The sequence below is a fragment of the Melozone crissalis genome, unplaced genomic scaffold, assembly GCF_028551555.1.
Source record: "Melozone crissalis strain CALT ecotype California unplaced genomic scaffold, PUWL_Pcris_2 ptg000077l_1, whole genome shotgun sequence".
NCBI lineage: Eukaryota > Metazoa > Chordata > Aves > Passeriformes > Passerellidae > Melozone > Melozone crissalis.
Genome location: NW_026535854.1, coordinates 69,828 through 79,042, shown reverse-complemented (window position 1 = coordinate 79,042; position 9,215 = coordinate 69,828). Strand labels below are relative to the sequence as shown.

The window sequence follows — 9,215 nt, the reverse complement described above, 5'->3', positions numbered from 1 at the left end:
TCTGGCATTACTGCCCCAATTTCCGACTTTCTCCCAGTTTTTCCCATTCTAACAAAATCTCCCCCAGCTCCCTGGGCCCTGATTGGAGGAGGCCTGAACTGGAGGCCAGGGGTGAAGGTTTTGGGCCAATGGTCGAGTTTTTGGGCAGGAGCAGGGGAGGATTTGGGGTCAGTGCTGACCATTGATGCCAATGGGGGAGATTTGGGACAAAGGGTCCATGAGTGAGGTTTGAGGGGCAAGGGTCTGGGATTGGGGACAGGGGGGACATGGAGACGGGGGTGGATCCACAACTGGTGTCTTCAACATAGGCAGTAGCATCACCCCAATTGCCAGCAGCAGCAGATTTGGCACAGAAATAGGATCCCGAATCCGCGTCCTTGAGGTTGTTCATGGTCAGCATCACCGAGCTCTGCCCGTTGTCCCTGGAGATACTGAACCGGCCCTTGAAGGATGGCGTGGAGCCGGTGTAAGCACCATCGTTCCTGATACCCGCGACCCACTCCAGCCCCTGCCCAGGTCTCTGGCGGATCCATGGCATGGAAAAACTGCCAAAACTGAACCCGGACCCTCGGCAGAGGAGGCGCAGGGAGCCCCCAGGGGGCTGGAGGTCCCCCCCCCCCCCCTCCAGCAGGGTCACGGCCGCCCGGAGCCCTGTGGGACAAAGGGGAGATGGGGATGAGGGAACAAATCCACCCAAGTGTTGATTCTTGCATGCAGACCCTGATGTTGCAAAAAATTTGGGACCCTTGGACCTCACCATCTTCCTCCTGCAACTCCTGCCAGTCATCCCAGGTGGATCCCACACCCTTTTTCTGGAATGGCAGCACCCACTTTGACCGCACAGCCAATCCATCCCCTCATCCTCATCTCCCCTTAGCCCCGCAGGGCTCCGGGCGGCCGTAACTCTGCTGGAGTGCGGGGGGGACCTCCAGCCCCCCGGGGGTTCCCTGCGTCTCCTCTGCCGAGGGTCCGGGTTCTATTTTGGGAGTTTTGCTATGCAATGGGTCCGTCAGAGACCTGGGCAGGAGCTGGAGTGTCTCACAGGGATCTGCGGCAGTGGTTCCAGCACCTTCTACACGCCGTGGGTCAAGGGCCGGGTCACGAACTCCAGGGACAACGGGCAGAGCTCGGTGGCACTGACCAGGAAGAACCTCAAGGACGAGGATTCCGCATCCTATTTCTGAGCCAAACGTGACAATGGTTATGCTGGTGGTGATGCTGCTGCTGTTTTTGCCTTCACTTCTGGTCGTGACCATGATGGTCGTGAAATTTCTCCAATCCCAGTGATGCTTCCACCAAGTTTCAGCCCTTCTAAAACCACAACCATTTTCCCCCAAACTCTGCCATTGTTGCCCCTACCCTGCGCTTTCCTCCAATTTTGCCCATTTCTCCCTAATCTCTACCAAGTCCCAGGCCCTGATTGGAGGAGGCCTGACCTGGAGCCCAGGGGTGAAGGTTTGGGGCCAATGGTTGAGTTCTGGGGCAGGAGCAGGGCAGGGTTTGGGGTCAGTGCTGACCATTGGCACAAATGGGGGAGATTTGGGACAAGGGGTCAAGGGCTGAGGTCTGGGGGCAAGGGTCTGGGTTTGGGGACTTGGGGCTCAGACAGGGTGAAGCCAAAACTGGCATGGTCAATATGAGTAGCAGCAGCAGGCCAACCAGCATTAGCAGATTTCCCACAGAAATAGGATCTGGAATCCTCGTCCTTGAGGTTGTTCATGGTCAGCGTCACCGAGGTCTGCCCGTTGTCCCTGGAGATCGTGACCCGGCCCTGGACTGATGGCGCGTACTCGGTTAACCTCCATTGTTGTTGACACTCGCGACGTATTCCAGCCCCTGCCTGGGTCTCTGGCGCATCCAGCCCATCCCAAATTGTCCAAAATTGAACCCGGACCCTCGGCAGAGGAGGCGCAGGGACCCCCCGGGGGGCTGGAGTTCCCCCCCCGAACTCCAGCAGGGTCACGGCCGCCCGGAGCCCTGCGGGACAAAGGGGAGATGGGGATGAGGGAACAAATCAACCCAAATGTTGATTCCTGCATGCAGATCCTGATGTTGACCCCAAATTGTGGAACTTTCTCCTCCTCCTGATCCTGCTGCCCCTCCCAGGTTTGATCGAGGTCCCTTTTTGGATCTGGTCACCCCCTGCCCAGCCCACGCCCGGATCCGGGGCCTCATCCCCATCTCCCCTTTGTCCCGCAGGGCTCCGGGCGGCCGTGACCCTGCTGGAGTGCGGGGGGGACCTCCAGCCCCCTGGGGAGTCCCTGCGCCTCCTCTGCCGAGGGTCCGGGTTCGATTTTGGGGATTTTGGAATGATCTGGATCCGACAGAAATCTGGGAAGACGCTGGAATACATTGCGAGTATCAGCAGTGGTGCTTACAGCGACTAAGCGCCGTCGGTCAAGGGCCGGGTCACGATCTCCAGGGACAATGGGCAGAGCTCCATGTCCCTGACCATGAACAACCTCAAGGACGAGGATTCCGGATCCTATTTCTGTGCCAAACGTGGTACTGGTAGTAGTTACGGTTATGATAGTGCTGCTCTTAGTGACAGTTCTGGCAATGGTCCCACCCACCATGATGGTCACCAAATGTCTCCGATCCCTGCAGATCCTTTCCCAATATCCCAGACCTTCTCCTCAGATGCTCACCACTTACCCCCAAACTCTGGCATTACTGCCCCAATTTCCGACTTTCTCCCAGTTTTTCCCATTCTAACAAAATCTCCCCCAGCTCCCTGGGCCCTGATTGGAGGAGGCCTGAACTGGAGGCCAGGGGTGAAGGTTTTGGGCCAATGGTCGAGTTTTTGGGCAGGAGCAGGGGAGGATTTGGGGTCAGTGCTGACCATTGATGCCAATGGGGGAGATTTGGGACAAAGGGTCCATGAGTGAGGTTTGAGGGGCAAGGGTCTGGGATTGGGGACAGGGGGGACATGGAGACGGGGGTGGATCCACAACTGGTGTCTTCAACATAGGCAGTAGGATCACCCCAATTGCCAGCAGCAGCAGATTTGGCACAGAAATAGGATCCCGAATCCGCGTCCTTGAGGTTGTTCATGGTCAGCATCACCGAGCTCTGCCCGTTGTCCCTGGAGATACTGAACCGGCCCTTGAAGGATGGCGTGGAGCCGGTGTAAGCACCATCGTTCCTGATACCCGCGACCCACTCCAGCCCCTGCCCAGGTCTCTGGCGGATCCATGGCATGGAAAAACTGCCAAAACTGAACCCGGACCCTCGGCAGAGGAGGCGCAGGGAGCCCCCAGGGGGCTGGAGGTCCCCCCCCCCCCCCCTCCAGCAGGGTCACGGCCGCCCGGAGCCCTGTGGGACAAAGGGGAGATGGGGATGAGGGAACAAATCCACCCAAGTGTTGATTCTTGCATGCAGACCCTGATGTTGCAAAAAATTTGGGACCCTTGGACCTCACCATCTTCCTCCTGCAACTCCTGCCAGTCATCCCAGGTGGATCCCACACCCTTTTTCTGGAATGGCAGCACCCACTTTGACCGCACAGCCAATCCATCCCCTCATCCTCATCTCCCCTTAGCCCCGCAGGGCTCCGGGCGGCCGTAACCCTGCTGGAGTGCGGGGGGGACCTCCAGCCCCCCGGGGGTTCCCTGCGTCTCCTCTGCCGAGGGTCCGGGTTCTATTTTGGGAGTTTTGCTATGCAATGGGTCCGTCAGAGACCTGGGCAGGAGCTGGAGTGTCTCACAGGGATCTGCGGCAGTGGTTCCAGCACCTTCTACACGCCGTGGGTCAAGGGCCGGGTCACGAACTCCAGGGACAACGGGCAGAGCTCGGTGGCACTGACCAGGAAGAACCTCAAGGACGAGGATTCCGCATCCTATTTCTGAGCCAAACGTGACAATGGTTATGCTGGTGGTGATGCTGCTGCTGTTTTTGCCTTCACTTCTGGTCGTGACCATGATGGTCGTGAAATTTCTCCAATCCCAGTGATGCTTCCACCAAGTTTCAGCCCTTCTAAAACCACAACCATTTTCCCCCAAACTCTGCCATTGTTGCCCCTACCCTGCGCTTTCCTCCAATTTTGCCCATTTCTCCCTAATCTCTACCAAGTCCCAGGCCCTGATTGGAGGAGGCCTGACCTGGAGCCCAGGGGTGAAGGTTTGGGGCCAATGGTTGAGTTCTGGGGCAGGAGCAGGGCAGGGTTTGGGGTCAGTGCTGACCATTGGCACAAATGGGGGAGATTTGGGACAAGGGGTCAAGGGCTGAGGTCTGGGGGCAAGGGTCTGGGTTTGGGGACTTGGGGCTCAGACAGGGTGAAGCCAAAACTGGCATGGTCAATATGAGTAGCAGCAGCAGGCCAACCAGCATTAGCAGATTTCCCACAGAAATAGGATCTGGAATCCTCGTCCTTGAGGTTGTTCATGGTCAGCGTCACCGAGGTCTGCCCGTTGTCCCTGGAGATCGTGACCCGGCCCTGGACTGATGGCGCGTACTCGGTTAACCTCCATTGTTGTTGACACTCGCGACGTATTCCAGCCCCTGCCTGGGTCTCTGGCGCATCCAGCCCATCCCAAATTGTCCAAAATTGAACCCGGACCCTCGGCAGAGGAGGCGCAGGGACCCCCCGGGGGGCTGGAGTTCCCCCCCGCACTCCCACAGGGTCACGGCCGCCCGGAGCCCTGCGGGACAAAGGGGAGATGGGGGTGAGGGAAATCCCCAGCCATTGACCCAAATCCTGACTCTTGGCCCCAAATTGGGACCCTTGGAGCTCCCCATGCTCCAGCTACTCCTCCTGCTGGCCTTCCCAGGTGGGTCCCGCCCACCTCCAGATCTGGCTACGCCCAGTTTATTTTGGAAACTAGGATTGATTGGCATCTGATCCCATGACTCAGAATGCTGCTCAATTGCTGTATTCAATCTATACTATATTACATTAATTCTATATCTCCTTAATACTATATTATATCTCATTAATAATATATTATATCTCATTTGTGCTATATTACCACTCCACTACAGAGATAATAAAAGAATTCAGTACAAAAGACTCTAAAATATCCTATAGAAAACCTGTGAGCAATTATTTAAAAAAAAAATAAGAATCAATCAGCAGAACCCAACTGGTAAATGCCTGGAGGGGAACGATCCCCCCGACACATTCCACATGCGCAGAAAAAGCAGGAGCAGCAATGAGAGATGGGAATCGTTTCATCTTCATCTTCTCCCTGTGCTGCTCCAGGAAAAAAAATCAGAGAGAGAGAGAGGCAGACAGAGAGAGAGGGAGAGAGAGAGAGAGAGGGAGAGAGGGAGAGAGGGAGAGAGGGAGAGAGAGGAAGAGAGACAGTGGTGTCTGACTCTGTGCAGGGAACGAGAATGCCACAGCCAGGCCCCGTGTCCATCTCCCCTTTGTCCTGCAGGGCTCCGGGCGGCCATGACCCTGCTGGAGTGCGGGGGAGACCACCAGCCCCCCGGGGGGTCCCTGCGCCTCCTCTGCCGAGCGTCCGGGTTCAATTTCAGGGGGTTTTTCCATGCACTGGGTGCGCCAGAGACCCGGGCAGGGGCTGGAATACATCGCCAGTATCAGCAGCAGTGGTGGCAGCACCGACTACGCGCCGTCGGCCAAGGGCCGGGTCACGATCTCCAGGGACAACGGGCAGAGTTTGGTGACGCTGACCATGAACAACCTCAAGGACGAGGATTCCGCCGTTTATTTCTGTGCCAAACGTGGTACTAGTGGTTATGGTGGTGCTGCTGCTTAGAGTGACGATGGCCGTGGTGCATCCATCCCCATCTCTGGGTCCTCACCTCTCCCCAAACTGAGACTCTTCCTTTAAATTATCCCCCAAACCTCAGCCCTTGACCCTTTGTCCCAAATCTCCCCCATTTGCACCAATGGTCAGCACTGACCCCAAACCCTCCACTGCTCCTGCCCCAAAACTCAACCATTGGCCCCAAACCCTCAGCCCTGGACTCCAGTTCAGGCGTCCTCCAATCAGGGCCTGGGAGCTGGGGGAGATTTGGGTAAAATGGGCAAAACTGGGAGAAAGTCCAGCGTTGGGGCAAAGATGGTGGACATTCGGGGAGAAGGTCAAGAATGGGGTCAAGGGTTGGGATTTGGTGCAGGATTTGGGGATTTTGGGACATTTGGGGAGCCAGGGATGGGGTTTTGGGGCCACCACCAGCATCGTCACCATGTTCAGAGCTCCCAGAGAGGATTCCAGCCGAGCCCCAAGGAGCAGCACCAGACATCGAGGCCGCTGAGGGAGAAGTGAAGCCCCAGGAGGGACAAAGGGAAGTAGGGAGGAGAAGACGCCGCGATTTTGGGGCTCCGCAGCCTCCCCCCACTTCCTCCCCGGCAGCTGCCGGGGCCTGGCCGGGGAAGGAAAGGAAACATAATGTTCCTGGTTTTGGTCATGGTGAACATCTGTGTTTGGCAGAGGGCAGCTCAGCCTCGGGGCGCTGCGGCAGAGCGCCGGCGGCACAAAAAGCTTTGTGTGCAAAGGGCCCTGGAGTGATCCCCGTTCCGCACTGGGACGGAAGGGAAGGGCCAGATTGGGGAGAAATGAACAAAATTGGGGGAAATTGGGAATTGGGGAAGTGATGGTGGAGTTTGGGGGAAATGGTCAAGATTTTAGGAACACGGCTGGGATTTTCAGGAAGGATATCTGGGATTGGAAATATTTGTTGACCATCATGGTCACTATCAGGATTGATGCCAAAACCAGCGTCAATAGCATTGCCAGCGTAACCATTGCAAAGTTTGACACAGGAACAAACGGCGGAATCCTCCTCCTTGAGGTTGTTCATAGTCAGCATCACTGAGCTCTGCCCGTGTTCCCTGGCGATCCTGAACCAGCTCTTGACTGATGGCGCGTATTTGGGAGTGGCGCCATCACTGGTGAAACTCGCCACAAATTCCAGCCCCTGCCTGGTCCTCTGGCGGATCCAGCTCATCCCAAAATCCCCGAAACTGAACCCGGACCCTCGGCAGAGGAGGCGCAGGGAGCCCCCGGGGGGCTGGAGGTCCCCCCCGCACTCCAGCAGGGTCACGGCTGCCCGGAGCCCTGCGGGACAAAGGGGAGATGGGGCCAAAGCTCAACATTGACCCAAATCCTGAGTCTTGGCCGCAAATTCTGACCCCTGGACCTTCTCATCCTTCTCCAAAGTGGGTCCCGACTCTTTTCCAACTGGCCAAACCCACTTTGAGGTCCTCAGCCGATCAGGTTCCTGATCCCCATCTGCCCTTTGTCCCGCAGGGCTCCGGGTGGCCGTGACCCTGCTAGAGTGCGGGGGGGACCTCCAGCCCCCCTGGGGGTCCCTGACGTTGCTGTGCCGAGGGTCCGGGTTCAATTTTGGGAATTTTGGCTGGTACTGGATCCACCAGAGACCCGGGCAGGGTTTGGAATATGTCACAGGGATCACCTGCAATGGTGGCCGCACCAGCTACGCGCCATCGGTCAAGGGTCCGGTTCAGGATCTCCAGGGACAACGGGCAGAGCTCAGTGACGCTGACCATGAACAACCTCAAGGACGAGGATTCCGCCGTTTATTTCTGCGCCAAGTGTGCTGCTAATAATTACCCTGAAAGTGCTGCTCATAATGACGATGCCCATGGTGTCCCCTCTCCCATCCCTGTGTCCCCCCTGTCCCCTTTGCTCAGACCCTTCCCCCAAGCCCCCAGCCCACACCCAGCCCTTGACCATTGATCCCAACCTTGCTCTGCCTCGGCCCCAATTCTCACCCGCCAACCCCAAACCACATCTCCTGACCCCAAACGTCCTCTTTGTGCCCCAAAACTTTGTATTTAAAAGGGCAATTTCAGACCAAGGGTCAAGATATGGGTAAACTTTGTGGCAAGAATTGGAGAATTTGGGGAAGAACCACTCCAGGGTTTGGACAGAGTCAGGAATGGGCAACAGGGTTTGGATTTTGGGGAAGGGTCTTGGATTTAGGAGCCAGTCGGGACACGGCCACGGGGTCCGGACCAAAACCATCCACACCAGCACCAGTACCCCAATTGTTATAAGCAGATTACCCGCAGAAATAGGATCCGGAATCCTCGTCCTTGAGGTTGTTCATGGTCAGCCTCACCGAGCTCTGCCCGTTGTCCCTGGAGATCCTGAACCGGCCCTTGACCGATGGCGCGTAGTAGGTGTAACCACCAGTATTATCGATCCACGCGACCCATTCCAGCCCCTGCCCAGGTCTCTGGCATATCCAGTGCATGCCAAAACTGCCAAAACTGAACCCGGCCCCTCGGCAGAGGAGGCGCAGGGACCCCCCAGGGGGCTGGAGGTCCCCTCCGCACTCCAGCAGGGTCAAGGCTGCCCGGAGCCTTGCGGGACAAAGGGGAGATGATGGAGATCAAAACTCTGATTGTTCAAGTGCCCCCAAATGGGTGTGGCCTGCTAGACAATGGGGTAGAATCCTCCTGGGAGGATGATGAACTCTAAAGATCCCAATTTGGCGCCAATAGTCACGATTTGGGTCAAGGGTTGAGCTCTGGCCTCATCCCCTTCTCCCCTTCGTCCCACAGGGCTTCGGGCGGCCGTGACCCTGCTGGAGTGCGGGGGGAACCTCCAGCCCCCCAGGGGATCCCTGCGCCTCCGCTGCTGAGGGGCCGGGTTCGATTTTGGGAAATTCGGGCTCAGATGGTTTCGCCAGAGACCCGGGCAGGGGCTGGAGTGGGTCACAGCGATAGACAGTGATGGATACAACTGGTACCCACCCGCGTTCAAAGGCCGGGTCATGATCGCCAGGGACAACAGGCAGAGCTCGGTGACGCTGACCATGAACAACCTCAAGGACGAGGACTCCGGACCCTATTTCTGTGCCAAATGTGCTTATGGTGGTTGGATTGATGATCCTGCTTCTTTTGAACATTTAGATGGCATTACCTGCCCCCTGTCCCCCCCGTCCCCATCTCCCAGAGCCTTCCCCCAAACCCCAACCCCTGACCCCCTTCCTGACCTGTCACAGAGATTTTTTCATAAGATCCTTTCTTTTAGGATTTGTCTTTTCTGGGAAGCTGGGGCCCAAGAAGAAAAATGTGAACAATAATTATCTGCTGGGGTGGAATGTAATAGGAGCATCTGTGATTGGTCTTCCGTGAGTGTTTCGATTTGCTGACCACTCACGGGAGAGTTTGTCCTTGCTTTCTGCTGGACACAGAACTTTGTTATTTTCTTCTTTCCTATGCTATTCTTAGCTTAGCCGCTTCTGCAACTTCTCTCTTTATTCCTTTTAGTATAGTT

At 56.8% G+C, this 9,215-nt stretch overlaps 1 pseudogene; it reads left to right on the top strand.

The window, feature by feature from the left end:
* Positions 1 to 5,392: 5,392 nt before the first annotated feature.
* Positions 5,393 to 5,720, top strand: LOC128946158 (immunoglobulin heavy variable 3-64D-like; annotated as a pseudogene).
* Positions 5,721 to 9,215: the final 3,495 nt, after the last annotated feature.